The following is a 17,656-nucleotide window of genomic DNA, read 5'->3' on the forward strand; positions in this document are numbered from 1 at the left end:
AGTGTTTGCCTGTCTGTGATTGTGTGTTTGTCTCTGTGTCTGTCTGTCTTTATGCTTAATCGGCTGTAGGGTTGTCTGTCTGCCTGTCTGTCTGCTTACGTGTCTATCTGTGTGTATGTCTGTCTTTCTGTGTCTGTGTCTCTCTTTCTGTCTTTCTATGTTCATGTCTGTCGGCCTTGCTGTGTCCGTGTTTGTCTGTGTTTTTGTGTCGGTATCTGTCTGTCTGATTGTATGTGTCTGTCTGTCGGTCGGTCGGGCGGTCTGTATCTCTTTGTGTGTCTGTCTACTTGTCCGACTGTCTGTCTGCCTGCATATCTGTCTGTGTGCCTGTCTGCCAGCCTATCTATCCGTATCTTTCTGTACATGTATGTGTCCTCATGTGTGTTTCTTTTCTGTGCTTCTCTCTCTCTCTCTCTCTCTCTCTCTCTCTCTCTCTCTCTCCCCTGGGGAGGGGGGAAAAGAATACGTCCCCAGCACCTCTGTTTGTCATAGGAGGCGACTAAAAGGGGACTTTTTGTCTCCCGTCTTTCTCTCCTTATTGTCCTCTTTTTCTCTTTTGTCCTGCCTCTCTTCTTGATACCCCCGTGTTATTCCAGGCCGTTATTTTCCTTCTACTTTTATCAGATTAGACATTTGGTTTCATGACATGAATAGTTTATGGACTTTCCACTGACGATGACCTTTTCTCCCTTACACCACTTTCACGGCAAGACCACTTCAACGCCCACCTTAGTGTCATATAGCCATATTATTGCTTGGTGTTGGGTCTTCTTATTCCTTCCTACTCCCTTTCTCTCTCTTTCTGTCTGTCTGTCTGTGTGGTGTGTGTGTGTGTATGTGTGTGTGTGTGTGTGTGTGTGTGTGTGTGTGTGTGTGTTTGTGTGTGTTCCAGAAATGTTGACAGTTATTGTGTGTGTGTGTGTGTGTGTGTGTGTGTGTGTGTGTGTGTGTGTGTGTGTTCCAGAAATGTTGACAGTTATTGTGTGTGTATGTTTGTGTGTATGTGAGTGTTCCAGAAATGTTGACAGTTATTGTGTGTGTATGTTTGTGTGTATGTGTGTGTTCCAATAATGTTGACAGTTAGTATGTGTGTGTGTGTGTGTGTGTGTGTGTGTGTGTGTGTGTGTGTGTGTGTGTGTGTGTGTGTGTGTGTGTGTGTGTGTGAGAGAGAGAGAGAGAGAGAGAGAAGGCATTTTAGTTGCACCAATTACTTGTTATCCATAGGTTTTCCAACGTATTGTGTGGGTCCTCTACAATCTCACTGGTCTCAAAAAATGCACACTTTTGATGCTGGACGTACTCTAAGCATAACAAGACCCATTTAAACAAATTTCACTTGCTTTGCTCACTAGAATAATAAAAAAATATGAATCATATATTTTCAGCGCTGAAAAACTTCGGATAATATTGCAGTGAGATACTTGTGGTGCAGTGCTAGAGCTGGATTGTGAACCTAGTACTAGCAAATTAAATCCCGTGATCGACGACCACGGAAAAACATTACTGAATATGTGTAATAATAAAAATACGGTTGTAACTAATCGCTTATGATACCATGGAAAAGAGATGGGAGGTGGTTTAACATACACATGAAGAAACCGTTGGATATCGGAATTTGATTTATGTCATGTGACGGATAATTGGATCAGTCTGATCAAAGAGTCGACGGTACGTCAAGATGTCTACGGGTCTGATTATGCTCCAGTCTGTGTCACTCCGGCAAGAGAAACCGGAAGCTGTACATACTCCATCGAACAGCTGGAGAAAAATTATCTGGATTGGGAGATCATTATTATCTACAATCATTCAAGCGAAGTTAAGAAAGAGTGTTTATTATAAGATGGATCTGGATGGATCTGGGAACTCATTGCAAGAGAGAGCTCCACCCAGCAAAAACAGCGACGAGGATGTGGATACAACGGTCAGAGTGGGGTACGACTTTATCGTGGACATAGCTATCTGATATACTACACAGCAATTGGATCATAGTGAAGTCTGGGTTAAATTAAAACACAAGTGCAAAAACCTGTTACACGGTAACGATAGTAACATATTTGGGAATCGATAAAATGAAAAGAAAAATTAGAACCTAGCAACACTGGACAGCCATCTGATGTACAGTTTTAAGAACATTTTGAAGAGCTCTTGAAACCACTGAATGATCAATGTACACACAACAAAGAAGAACACGAAATGATTTAGAACATTTGCCATATGTACCAGTGCTAGACGACCCATTTCTAATGAATGATTTTGACCGGACAATGAAAGACCTTAACAATATTTACAATGGTCTCTGTCCAGGTATAATGAAGGTACTATCGATACCATGGCAAATATTTCATTCTAATGTATGTAATGTGGTGTTTACATGTAAGCGTTATACAGTGCTATGGTGTTTCAGCAAATCAATATTTTCATTTAAGTCGGGAACTCACATAATATTTAGCAGTTACAGAAGAACGGTATGATGTTACTGAATAGACTGAAATTGTGACGTAGTACGGACAAATGTCAAGCAGGTGCACACAAATGTAGATGTCTTGAACAATTCTTTGGATTGAGCCTACTGGGTGATTATGACGTACACAAGAAAACGAAAATGTACTGTAGCCTACTGTATGTCCCTTTTATAGATTTTATTGGAGCATATGATCAGGTCCCCAGAAGGAAACTAGTGGATCTTCTTAAGAGTATGGGATGTTGTAAAAGAATGATAAAAGCAATTAGATCAGTGCATACTTTTAATAAATAGATATTAAGGTCTGCAATAATTGAGTAGTCTATTGGTGTCCACGCAGGGGCTCCGACCAGCCGTTTACTGTTCATTTTATATGTAAATCAAATGGTTAGAATTATCTATCTATCTATCTATTGCCAGACGCCTCAATCCCGTTTGGGGTGACCACAAACAAATCGCTTCCAAGTCGCCCTGTCCTCCGCCATTTCACTGCCCTGCTCCCAACTCACACCCCCCTCTCTCATATACCTCTCGACCCCATCCCTCCATCTCATCCTCGGCCTCCCCCTCCCTCTTCCCCCCTCCACCTCACTCACATACACTCTCTTCGTCAGTCTTTCACCCTCCATCCTCTCCACATGGCCAAACCACCTCAGTGTGTTCCTCATAACGCTTCCTATCACATCCACATCCACACCACAATGCTCCTTTATATCCTCATTCGTCAGCCTGTCTCTCCATGTGACTCCACAGGCTCCTCTTAAATAACTAATTTCCACTGCTCTCACTCTTGACTTGTGTCCTTCCAACAACGTCCGAGCTTCACTTCCATACGTTAGAGTTGGTATCACAATACTGTCATGTAGTAACTGTTTCACTTCCATGCTCACTTCCCTGTTTCTTATCACTGCTTTCAAAGAACCAGCAACCTTTCTTCCCTGCTGTACCCTTTCAAGCACTTCACCCTCCAAACCTCCATCGTTACTCATCACACTACCCAAGTACTTAACCGTACTCACATTTTCCAATTCCTCACCATCCAACCTCGCTGTACATTCACTGACTTCACCTCTCTCAAAGACCATCACTTTACTCTTCCCTACATTCACCTTTAGATTCCGTTTCTTACACACTCTCCCAAACTCATCCACCAAGCCTTGCAGCTCCCCTTCGTCTTCACTCAACAACACAGTATCATCTGCAAACAATAGTACAGGGAGTTTCCAAACACCATCCTCTCTCACCAGGGCCGCTCCAACATCCACTACCCTACCTTGTACCTCTTATATTACCCCATCCATATACAGATTGAACAACCATGGAGACATGACACATTTCTGTTTCAACCCAACTTTCAAAGAGAAAAATTCACTTAGTTCACCATCCACACGCACTGCAACCTTCGCACCATCGTACATACTCCTCACAGCATTCAGCAACTTCCCATCTACTCCATATATTCTTAACACTTTCCACAATCCTTGTCTATCCACCCTGTCATATGCTTTCTCCAAATCCATGAAAGCCGCATACAACTTCTTTCCCTTCTCTAGAAACTTTTCTACTAAAGATCTAAGAATGAATATCTGATCTACACAACCTCTTCCCTCCCTAAAGCCTCCCTGTTCTTCTCCAACTAATTTCTCTGTTCTTTCTCTAACTCTGTCAATAAGTATCCTACCATACACCTTTCCTATTATACTAAGAAGACAAATGCCCCTATGATTACCACACACTTCTTTTTCCCCTTTTCCTTTGTACAAGGGAATAATTATACCTGACTTCCAATCCTCCGGGACTCTACCTTCCACCCAGGCCAATCTGGGAATAATAAAAAAATGAAATTGTGACAGTTTTTTGGGAGGATTACATGTTTTATTTTTAATCAATGCTGTTGCTACATTTGCAACTAACAGGCAGAGTCGTGAAAAAAAAAAAATCGAGTATTGTGTTGGAATACTGTAATGATTATGGAATGGTTATCAATTAGATTTTCTTCCCATTATGAGTGACGAAGGAGATAAAATGATAGTTGATGGAGTGACCGTGAACCACGTCCCTACGTACTTGTATCTTGGGGCCTGGTTCACCAACACAGGTAAGATGGACTGCGTGTTGCACTTGCATGAGACAAGGTGCAAGACTATTGGAAACAAGCTTTTTATTTTTTATGCAGCTAACGCACAAATGTCCTTTATTCATAAGAAAAACGTTTTAGATGAAGCTAAAGTTGTATATTTCTGAGTAATGCTGACCAGTAACTTGAATAGAAATTCAACATAATATGATACAATGCCTGCTTGAAGTACGAAAACACACGAGTATAATATTTTATGAATGACAGAGTCGGGTTTCCCCCTAATAGATGTTATAGCGGGAAGCAAGTGTAGCTTTCTTGACTCAAAGTTCAGAAGTGAGATTATAGAACAACCTTTTCACTTTGTTTATGAATTATATAGGGATGAAGATAACCTAAGATTCAGATTTTTGATGAAGGCGATGGAATTCAGGTATAATGTAGACTCGCTGGAGAAAACTTAGGCGTCGAGAAATCAGAAATGCCAATAAATTTGCAACGTACAGATCAGCCCTAAGCAAACTATGGCAGTGCATGAAGTATACTCAGCTAACAAGTGTATTCCTAATTATCAACGCAAGACATTCACTTGATTAAGGTTAGTATCACATAACCTTAGAACAGAAACAGGCAGGTGGAATCGCACGCCTACTGAACTTAGAGATTGCCAGTGTGACGACAACCGTGTACAAAGAGAAGCACATGCGTTGCTTGAGTGTCTCTTAGTAGATGATCACCCTAATAGATATCAGATGCTTAATTTCGAAAACATTCATTCATTGCCAGACGCCATGTATCCCAAATGGGGTGGCCAAGGGCTTAGAGTTAACTGTTTTACAGGGAGGGGCACTAATCCTCCACCAACCCCACTTGACACGTAGGGATGCCAACAGCATCTGGTGTTCCCAGGCGGTCACCCATCCAAGTACTAACCAGACCCAACGTTGCTTAACTTCGCTGATCGGATGGAAAGCGGTGTACTCAACGTGGTATGGCCGTTGGCCATGATGATAAATGAAAATGTTTGTATACGAGAATGATGTAATAACATTTATAATGTCTTAAGCACTTACATCATGTCTGTAGTAAGAATTTCTATGTAATGGTGGACAACTCTACCTGATATATTTTTAATTTTACCATTTTTGTATGTAGCTTCTTTCGCGAATTATATATATAGAGATAGATAGATAGATAGATAGATAACTTAAAGATATGTGGGACCACCTTTTAACCACTGCCAAAAAAAATTTTACCTAATTTTGCCTATTTTGGGGTAGATTCAGAGTCTTTGTAAAGGTGTACAGAACTTTTTTGAGTATGAATACAGTCCGTCATGAAGGAAAATGCGATTTGTATAGGGGATAGACTGAGATGAACCGGACCTCCCTCGCTACGTTATGATACCGTCACTATTTTATAAATGACCAAACCACCAGGTCAGGATAAGGTTAGCTTAGCGTTAGTAAAGTTAGATTAGGAATTAGTGCAGTTTGAATAGGAAATGATAAGTAGTTTATTCGGATAAAGTACGTTACATTAAGTTAAGACTGGATAAATTAGGCTTAGAAATATAAGGCTTGGCTATTTTAAAGTGGGTTAGGTATGGGTTGGCTAGAATAAATGAGGTTAAGCTAAATTAGGAAAATTCATTAGGTTTGGATAAATCAGCACTGATGAGAGTAGATTAGTGCCGGGATGACGCTCAAAGATGGCGCCCATCTGCTCTTTGCAAACAAAATGGCTTCCGTCGGTCTTTGGTGCCGTTGTGATTATTAACAAAAATATTTTTTTTAATGTTATTCATTTCTTATAAGAACAAATATGAAACATCGAAACTTTAACTCAGGATCAACTAAACACACACACACACACACACACATATATATATTGTTACATAGCCTATGATTTCATCATCCTTTGTGTAATTTTAACGCACGGTATGCTGCATGTTTGATCACGAGCGTGTTCTGCCTCAGTCCCCCCCTTCTACCGTTATAGTAGAGTAAATCGTCCTTTCTGTTATTCAATGCGGGATTGTCAACTGTTTGTCACCATCGCTTCATTTGCGCGTCCTTCTTACAAGTTGTATCAAGCTCTGCCGGCCCCTATATAATGAGCTCAGTCTCTGCATCATGGCCACTTAGATCTGCTCCTCATTTTGTTCACATCTCTGTCCTCCCCTGTACAGATATTATTATTGTGAGTGCTCAAGAAATCTCCAAACATCTAGCAGCTGTGTGTAATTTGAGTATAACTGTTGTTGCATTTTTTCTTGTACTGTATAGCATAAGTTTAATTTGTAGGCCTAGTGAAGTTTTTGTAATTCATGTAGGGATCTTTATGTCAGTCATTTTTTATAATAGTTTGTATCTGTAATAATTTATCTGGCATTCACTGAGTATTATCTGGTATCTCATTTTATCAGGGCTGACTTAGATAAATTTACTCTTGCTAATTTCGTGTTAATAGAGGCTATTGCAGTTAACCATATATTTAACCTGTTTATTTGCCATTACATTATCCTTATGAGTTCTGAATGTTTTGTTGTTAGTTTGTGCATTAAACTTTAACTTGTAATTTTACCTAACTCTTTTGTTTTGAACCTGGAACTTTACGGGACAGTAGTGACTCTTAGCATTCTCACTTAAAGTGTACGTTATCTTTCTCTGTTCCGTAACGATATATATATATATATATATATATATATATATATATATATATATATATATATATATATATATATATATATATATATATATACACTTGTTATACCAAACCCGCTTGTAACGAATGTCGGTTTTAACGACCACCTTGAACTTGCTAAAAGTTATGTTTATTTAACGATTTTTTGTTCAGTAAAAAAATTGACTCGCTGGAAACACCGACCAGCATGGTGTCCTTCAGACTTCCGCCATAACTCTACCTGCACATATCATTATGTAGTATATACCAAAGATAGACCTAATATACTAGCTGCTACAGCATGAACAACACGACAATGAAATAACCACATACTGAGCATCTGATTCTCTCTCTCTCTCTCTCTCTCTCTCTCTCTCTCTCTCTCTCTCTCTCTCTCTCTCTCGATATACCGGTATATTATACATGCAGTAGGTCACAAATTAATTTGCGATATTGTATTAATATTATATTGAGAACGCTTGAAGTATGTTGAAATCCGTAGAATTTCGTTCAGTCCGTTAAATGCTCGCTTTTGCACTCAGATTTGTAACGAGCTTTCATAACCTTTGTCATTGTTTCATAAGTGACTGTCATTCTGTATAGACAGTGCATTTCACTGAGCGATATTTATTTTGTAATTGTCAATTCATTCCTGCATCATGCTTCTCTGGCCATTAAGTTAAGCCACGCCCATTTCTCACACCTTTGTTCCCAGCTTGGTTACATCAGTCAGTAACTCAGTTAGTGTCGGTCAGCCACGGGAGGTGTCGTCACGCCCAGCGTTGAGAGCAGGATCCCCATCATAGCGGCTAGTCTCCAGCAGTACAACAATTCCCCAAATCTCCCCATTGAGTTGGTGATCAGCAATAATGGACATCAGCAGCGAATTGCAGCGCCTGGAATTGCAACAGACAGATGCCCAGTCTTTTCAGCTCCATTTTCCTCCACTGACCAGTATTTCCGTTATTTTTCCTAGGCTTAAGATTATTAGCTATTTGCTTGAGTGATTGAGTGTATTTCCTTTGATATTGTGAATTCATTGAGATTCTTGTAAGGTAAGTTTTTTTTTTTTTTTTAATTAATAAATTTGCAGTTCCTTTCTTTGAGCTTAATGTAAATGTAGAATTCTGTTTGATTTCTCCACATTCTGCCTTCTTTAATTTGCTTCTCCCAGTTTGCACAGATTTCTTATATTAATCATGACTGGTATTTAGGCCAGTTCTTTGGTATTAATTCTTAAATCCTTTATGCAAGCTAGTAGTCTGTATCAGTAAGATCCTGATCTCTATTATTAGTATTAGTTATTGATTGTCAGGGGTAGAGTCACTTTCTCAGAGGCCAACAGTACTAACGATACAGCAATCATGAGTGATTAATCTCCGCTGTGTACTGTTAAGAAAGTTTACAAAATTCTCGTCTTTAGAGAATTGGCGAAGTAAGCCACATAAAGTAAAATTTACTACTTGATTTCACAGGTCAATTCTTTGTGTCAACTGACGATATAATTGCATTTTTGTTAGTAATTTCACTTCGCCCATGACATCTGGTGACCTCGCCAGGATATTAACTCCTAGCATAAAAGTTATTAACGAAATAAACTCACTCTTAGCTAGTTATTAGTTATCATTAAAGTTTATAGGCACTGCCTTACTGGTGGTTATTGATTCTGCTTTACTAACCCCTTGATCAACGTGGTAATGTTTTGTGGTACGTGAGCACCACACAAAAGTCTGAACGTGCAGTACCGGAAAATATGCCTGTGGTTTGCCCATACCATGCAAGTCAATGGATGTGTTCAGGAAAGGCCTGAGTGTGGGACCGACGTTTATTGAAGACCACATGGTGGTAACAGTCTCGAGAAACATAAACAAACTGCTAGTCACGTATTATCCTGCCACTGTGATGTAATAAAACGTCATGAAACGTCATACCACGTCACATTTTCCAGCCAATAATGTGCCACATTGATTTTTCATGCTCACAAAAGGATCAATCACATTATTCTTACGTCATTGTGAAATAAATACCTTCAGCTTCCCAAAAAAGATTTCAAAGCCCAGCCCCAGTGTCTCCCTGTCTTGGTGGAGTGCGTTCACTACTATATTGCCCCAGAAAACAATGGTGTCTTCCCTGCCACACAGTAGTGACGAAGAATATGAGCTTGACACAGATAGTGAAAGGGTTTAGATTTTCAGGACGAGTATGACTCAGATTATGACCCTGCTATGGAAGAAATAAGTGATATAAGTAGTGAGGGAAGTGATGATATGTTGTCTGCCAGCAGCTGTGGTGATGACCAACGTAGTGATATCTCTGCCCCTTCATCTCCTCCCCACACATCCACACATTTCACTCTCTTATCTGACCCATTTGCAGATAAAAGACCAGATGATCTTCCTCAGGTGTGTCAGAAATTTACTGATATGCATTCTGAAATTATTGCTCACTATGAAAATCATCCAACGTCTGCTTCAAACTTTTTTTTGGCGATGATGTTGTTTTGTCAGTGCGTCTGTGGACCAACACTCGTGCCTCGTATTTTTTTCGTGATAATCCAACAAGTAACCCACGAAGATTTATGGGCAGAAAATGGGTCGATTTGACAGAGGAAGATCTGTATGTGTTTGTAGCTTTGCAGTTACTCATGGGTCTCACCCACCTACCTAGGGTAGCTGATTACTGGTCTCAAAATGTCTTGTGCCAAGGTCCACCTGTCTTCACAGGAGCTGTAATGAGTCGTAACAGATACATGCAAATATTATGATTTCTTCGCTTCTCACACCCTGATGATGCTGTGCCACGAGTTCCCATGTTTGGAATTGGGAGATTTTTTGAACTGTTGCATGAGAAGTGTGTGATGTACTTTGATGAAGGCGAATATTTTGCCGTGGACAAGGCTCTCCTACTGTTCAAAGGACGGATCCATTTCAGGCAATACATAAAAACCAAGAGGAAGAGATTTGGTTTGAAACTGTTTGCTTTGTGCCCAAGTGCCTCATGTGCTCGAGGCTACACATGGAATTTCTGCCTGTATACTCCAGCCATGTTTGACGAAATGATGGCGGAAGGTATCCTTGCTCAGCTCAGTAAGTCTGAGCGTGTCCCAATCTACCTGATGTTGTCAGTGCTGAATGAAGGGAGGCACATTGTACTTGATAATTGGTATTCCTCTCTCGAGTTGCCTGAATATTTGCTTGAGAAAAATTGACAGCAGGAACCATTCGTGCTAACAGAGGGGTGCTTCAAAATGTCACAAGCCAAGACTTGACCAGAAACAGACAGTTTTTGCAAGAAAGGACAATGTTCTTATGATAAAATACTCTAACCAGGGTGGTTCATGCTATAACCACAAAGTATGAAGCTGGTTTTGTGGAAAAAATGCGTCATCTCAGAGGTGGAGCTATGGAAAGGGTAAAGAAATCCCTGCCAATACAGCGCTACAATGAACAGATGAGAGCGGTAGACATGGTGGATCAACTGCTTGAGCCGTACGGTTCAACAAGAAAATCTATGGCCTGGTTCAAGAAATTAGGAATACATATGATATCGAGAATGGTGCTCAATGCTAGGGTTATCTACCATAACCTACATCACTGTCCAGAAAGTATAAATGTGAGAAATTTCATAATAATGCTGGTTCATGAAATACTGCAGGAATACAGTATAGGTTACGTTGCATTACTTATGGCTAAAGAAGAAGAGAAACGGCCCAGAAAGAAGCAAAAAACGAAGCATACACCAGAACCAAGAATGCCACAGGCAGAGGCATCATTAGCTCATGGCCTGCTGCCTATCCCAAGTACAGGAAAAAAGAAGCGAGCACAACGCAGGTGCAGAGTTTGCAGTGCTGAGGGAAAAACCAAGTGGACAAGGAAGTATTGTCCTGCCTGCAAAGATGAGCCTGGATTATGTTCAGCTGAACATTTCCAGGACTACCACAGCCAGTAGCCAGCACACACCTCTCCTTTTCTTTCCCCTCCCCCCATACTCCCATTCTCACCTGTAACTCCCCCACCATCCCCATGATTTTTTTTTTTTTACACTCTGCACTCGTGTTCATTGTTATACACACTCTGAACAGTCACTCTCTCATGTCTGATCGTCTTCAGTTCTGTTCTAGCTGTTCTTGTCAATTTTTACACTTACGCTATTGTTTGTGTTTGGCTTGGCTGCATTGGGCTGGGAGTGTGCTACCAATGCCGTCTGTTCTGACCTCACATGGAAGATTATTATTTGGAGCAAATCAGCACCACTCACAGGATAAGTGAACATAACAGTACTGTGTCCATAATGTATTTTTCAACTATATATATTTACCCAATGACCGACTTTGAACTTTTACTATAATTACTTGTAACTCATAAAATGCATTGTTTTACCTACATGTTTTAATGGAATCTATTTTGTGGGGTTTATATAATTTGAAATGCTCAAATATTTAACATACAATAAATAGTATTGGTGCAGGGATAAAAATAAGACCATCCCTCACAAGGCTTGAGGGGTGGGGGGAATGCGGTGCGGCAGGGGATCGCAATGTTTTCATTGTGGTGTGACCGTAGTATACAAGGGGTCAATTTTATGTAAAAATTTTCCATTCAGTTTCATTCATTTTATTTCATTCTTTACTATTTTAACAAGATATAACTGGTCACCACCAGCCTGTGCCTATATTCTTTACTTTCGATTATTAGCATTTCTCTGTGACACAGCAGTCAGTACGTCAGTCTTTAGTCCACTCAGTCTTAGTTGAATTAGGATCATGGCAACCAGTTTATATATACAGGAAGCCAAGGATATGGGGCTTACCAATCCGCAGGAAATTAAAGACTATGTGCACTCAGAGTACACTTTTGAACAGCAACGTGAGAATGATGCCCGTGAAAAGCGGAAAATTCAACGTGAACACGAGCGAGAACAGAGCGAGGAACATGAGAGAGAACGTGAACATGAGTGAGAACAGCACGAGGAACGTGAGAGAGAAAGTGAACACTAGCGTGCCGAGTGCGAGGCACATGAGAAACATGAGCTTGAGGTGCTGAAGCTCAAGCGAGACTCCTTGGCTTCAGGCATGTCTAGTGCAGCTGACCCGAGCTCCACAAATGCTCTCCCAGCACATGTTCTGGCAACCCTGTGCCTCAAGCTTCCTTCATACAAGGAAGGCTAGCGAATCGAGCCGTTTATAGCTCGCTTCGAGGACATGGCGCGGCTGTACCAGCTGTATGAGGCAGCTAAGTGGCTCCAGTTTCTTAGCTTGTTTGAGGGCCCTGTCCTCGATATCCGCCAAAGAATTCTCGGGGACAATCTCACCTATAAGATGATGAAGGCTGCACTCATCAAAGCATACGGTCTCATGGTTGACAACGCCAGGAGTCAGTTCATGAGTGCACGTCTCCAAGAAAAGGAGACTGCTCTTCAGTTTCTCGACTGCCTCAATGCTTACTTACTGTAGACGAGTGGACAGAGAAAGATGAGACCCCTCGCATGCGAGAGGGGATAATTGACTTTATGCTGAGCACACAGATAGAAAAGTCGTGGCCTACTGAGCTTATGGCTCAACTTAAGATTTGTCAGGTAAAGGATGCCGGCCAAATGGTGGAAAAGGCTGATGCATTCTTCACTGCGTACAGGTACCAAACTCGTAAGCAACAGTCCTGAAACAGGAAGGATACTGCCAAGTCTGGGAAGCCATCTCAGAGCGAATCCCAACATCAAGGCCATTCTCAGAATAATGGCCACGGTCCAAACAAACCACAGAAGAAAGACCAGGGGCAGAATAAGCAGAAACCCGACTGAATTACCTTGTGGTGTGTCTTTAGCTGTGGGGCTTTCTGAGGATTCCCAGAGAATACACATTATCCACATGAGTGTTCACATCCATGCTGGGTGTTAAAATGTAATTTGCCCGAGTTTGCACAGGGATTCTCAACTCACTGATGTACAGTAAGTGTAGAATCGTAAGGGTATGCTCTTGGGACATCCGAGTGCATAGTTACAAATACCATTGGATAGTATATACTTAGACTAGGAGCATATGCACAGAGCCCTGTGTTAACGGTCACTACACTTACTTTTGACCTGTGATGGGCTGTGGGTCACTGAGGCCCCTGTTAGTTAATTGGCACCCATCGGGATCTTTTTAACATACCAGGGGTCGATGCTGCAGGGGGTGTATCAGCTGAAGTGAAGCTGGTCTTGCAGATGGAAGAAGGAGCTGGTGCCTGGTTGACTGTTGTCTCCCTCAGAAGTGCCAGACAAGGCTTTGGACTTCACCCCTTACATCCACACTGCGTCTATGCAATAACCAGAGAACACCTTGTTCTGTGGTAAATAGAGATATAGGTTTAACCAGTAAACTATTGGCTGTTCTAAGAGATTTATGCAGTCCAAGGACTAGCATGTTTCCTGGTTGACTGGCTGTTCTGAGTGATTTGTGCAGTCCAAGGACTAACATGTTTCCTGGTTAATAATGTAAGATTATCTAGTAAACTACGAGGGTCCTGAGAGATTTGAGCAAATAATGTATCCAATAAGAAAGTAATGGCGACCTCGAATGTACGAAGCTTTAGCTGTCACTTGAAGTTTATCAGCTAGGGTGTACCTTTTGTAGCATATGCACTGACTACTAGGCAGAGAGAAATTGTGATTTAACCCGCCCCATCCTGACGTTTTCTGGGCAGTGGTACGCCCCAGTCCCGACTTTTTTGGACCTTTTTTTTTTTTGGCTCAAACATCCACTTTTGGTGAGAAACATCGAAAATTCATAGAGAAAACGCTCACCTGAGGTTTAAAATACTCGAAACAGGTAGGAGTACCTCCTTACCTTACAGGGTTTTCTCTCAGGCTGGCACCAAAGAAAACGAGTTCAATGGGAGGATAACTATTCTATACCACTCATAAACGGTATTTATTTATTTATTTGGTACGAATTTATATATAGTATAAGAGTATATTGGTTTTCAAACTGTAATATACAGTAGGCATTATAAGCATTGTTTCACTCACTAAATCATCACCATTGCTGACCTTTTTTTGCCACATTACCTGATCATCATTTCTGACTGTAATGTTTGTCCTCCACATTGTCATTGATTGGGGAATCACTCTCGCCCTGAATTTCGTACCGTGGCATGACATGGCTTTACTGGCCAGGTCACTCATAACAGGTGAATTGCTGAGAAAAGGTCATGCAGGGGGGGGGAGGTCATGCTGGGTAAGGCATTGTCCCTGCCTGGCATCTTGTAGAGGAAGGTGTCCCGTGTATACATGCCAAAAATCACTCGCAAAAATTGACAATTGTACAAATTAGGGACCTTCCAATGACCTTGCAATGTTGCCGCATTTATTTATGTCTCCGGGATATGAGTGCACATCATGTGAGGATGTGAATTCACGTCTCCGGGACGTGGCGGGTTAATACAAATTGTTTGTCACATCAACACCTTTGATGCTCCACCTTGATTGATTTCACAGGTACATTTGGTGGCTGCCTCCTTTCCTTTGCCCCTGTCGTCTCCATTTACTATTAATTTGTATTATATCAGTTTACATGTAGGTAGTTACACTACAACTGTCACATCTACACTGTGTATTACATACACCATGCTACATAACAATTAGTTGTTAATGTAAATGTAGTGAACTTTTGCTCAGTTTGACCTGGGTGCAGGATTTTTCACCGTTGTCACCGAGTTTTTTCCCTCAAGCTTGCTTCTATTAATGTACTGTAAATACGAGGTTTTTATGCTCATTGGCGACAGTGATTTTCTCCTGTAGCAGGATAGTACACACACCACAAAGTGAATCTTGTGTGACTGAGTTAGGATGTAATATTACCTACTGTTAAATTTTCTTTTAAAAATTTCATTTTGATGAGGTGTAATGTCATGAATTAATTCACGACATTGTATTAGTATTATATTGAGAACGCTTGAAGAATGTTGAAATCCATAGAATTTCGCTCAGTCCATTAACCACTTGCTTTTGCACTCATTTGTTACGAGTTTTCATAACCTTTGTCATTGTTTCATAAGTGACTGCCTTTCTGTATAGACAGTCCGTTTCACTGAGCGATATATTTTTTTGTAATTGTCATTCCTGTGTCTTGCTTCTCTGGCCATTAAGTTAAGCCACGCCCATTTCTCATGCCTTTGTACCCGGCTTGGTTACATCAGTCAGTTAGTGTCGGACAACCACGGGAGAAGGTGTCATCGTGCCCAGCGTTGAGAGCAGGATTCCCATCATAGCAGCAGTACAATGATTCCCCGCATCTCCCCACTGAGTTGGTGATCGGCAGTAGTGGACGTCAGCAGTGAATTGTAGCACCTGGAATAGCAACAGACAGACGCCCAGTCTTTTCATAGCTACAACTCCATTTTCCTCCACTGACCAGTATTTCCATTCTTTTTCCTAGGCTTAAGATTAATAGCTATTTGTTTGAGTGAGTGGGTGAGTGTATTTCCTTTGATATTTTGAATTCAGTGGGATTCTTGTAACATAAATTTTTGTAATTAATAAATTTGCAGTTCCTTCTTTGAGCTTAATGTAAATGTAGAATCGTGTTTGATTTCTCCACATTGTGCCTTCTTTGATTTGCTTCTCCCAGTTTGCACAAATTTCTTATATTAATCACGACTGGTATTTAAGCCAGTTCTTTGGTATTAATTCTTAAATCCGTTGTGCCAGCTAGTAGTCTGCATCAGCAAGATCCTGATCGTTATTATTAGTATTAGTTATTGATTGTCAGGGGCAGAGTCACTTTCTCAGAGGCCAACAGTACTAACGATACAGCCTTCGTGAGTGGTTAATCTCCGCTGTGTACTGTTGAGAAAGTTTATAAAATTTTCGTCTTTAGAGAATCGGCGAAGTAAGCCAGCATAAAGTAAAATTTACTGCTTGATTTCACAAGTCAATTCCTTGTCAACCGACGATATAATAGCATTTTTGTTGGTAATTTCACTTCCTCCCGTGACACAGTACACCCTTGATATAAGGAATTAATTCGTTGACGTTAAAGCTTATTTCATTAAAGCCAAACACCAAGTTGTCCGGTAATTTCCCAGCATTGTGGCTTTTACTGAACAAAGATTGTTAAATATAGTGCTTTGTTCTGCTGCACAGTCGTAGTCAACAAACAGGTAAGTCTAAATGGCTCTTTTTCTCAATAAATGCTCCATATACTACTTATGTATTTATTCTAACCTTTCGGGAAGTAATTGCACCGGAAATAAAGACTGAAGTAGACCTTGGATAAATCTTCGTTGATCATCAGTTGGGACAGAGACAGGCTTTCCTCACTATCCTCGATGATATAAAGTTCTCCTTTAAAGATAACATTTTCCTCTTGACCTTGGTTGTTGGGGGGGAAGCACTTGAAGGTCGAGATGTCTTGATTCAGGCAGTATAAGAACAGTAGCACAGTGTCTAGTGAATTTGCAGAGTGATGGAGGAAGGTCCTCTCATAATGCTGGTCACCTTGAGACGGATGCTGCGTTCTGTAGATGTGGAGGAGCGCAGGTATTTGTGTTTTCGTAGGGACGTCATGCTGGTCGGTGCTTCCCGCAAGTCTATTTTTCAACCGAACAAAAAATCGTTAAATGAACATCACGTTTGGCAGCTCAAGGTGGTCGTTAAAACCAACATTTGTTAAAAGCGTGTTTGGTATATCGAGGGTTTATTCTATGTGTGTGTGTGTGTGTTTATACATATATATATATATATATATATATATATATATATATATATATATATATATATATATATATTTATATTTTTATTTAGTATTTATTTATATTTATATATTTTTATATATACATACCAATAAATATATATATATATATATATATATATATATATATATATATATTCATATATATATATATATATATATATATATATATATATATATATATATATATATTGTTACATAGCCTATGATTTCATCATCCTTTGTGTAATTTTAACGCACAGTTGCTGCATGTTTGATCACGAGCGTGTTCTGCCTCAGTCCCCCCCTTCTACCGTTATAGTAGAGTAAGTCGTTCTCTCTGTTATTCAGAGCGGGATTTTCAGCTTTTTGTCCCCATGGCTTCATTTGCGCGTCCTTCTTACAATTTGTATCAAGCTCTCCTGGCCCCTATATAATGAGCTCAGTCTCTGCATCATTGCCACTTAGATCTGCTCCTCATTTTGTTCACATCTCTGTCCTCCCCTGTACAGATATTATTATTGTGAGTGCTCAAGAAATCTCCAAACATCTAGCAGCTGTGTGTAATTTGAGTATAACTGTTGTTGCATTTTTTCTTGTACTGTGTAGCATGGGGTTGGTTCTTGGGCCTAGTAAGGATTTTGTGATTTAGGTAAGGTTCTTATTGTCAGCCATAATTATGAATATTTTGTATCTGTAATAATATATCTGGCATTCACTGAGTATT

The 17,656-nt window shown here is 40.3% G+C and overlaps 1 non-coding gene across 1 annotated transcript; it reads right to left on the reverse strand.

Annotated features, from left to right (window-relative positions):
• Nucleotides 1-5,422: 5,422 nt before the first annotated feature.
• LOC145397707 (5S ribosomal RNA) lies at nucleotides 5,423-5,541 on the reverse strand. Its single transcript, XR_013897022.1, has one exon. It is a non-coding gene; the product is annotated as a 5S ribosomal RNA (ribosomal RNA).
• Between the last annotated feature and the right edge of the window lie 12,115 nt (nucleotides 5,542-17,656).

Source organism: Coenobita brevimanus, chromosome 42, assembly GCF_032717465.1.
Source record: "Coenobita brevimanus isolate Jiangsu-jjx chromosome 42, ASM3271746v2, whole genome shotgun sequence".
In the NCBI taxonomy this organism is placed as follows: Eukaryota; Metazoa; Arthropoda; class Malacostraca; order Decapoda; family Coenobitidae; genus Coenobita; species Coenobita brevimanus.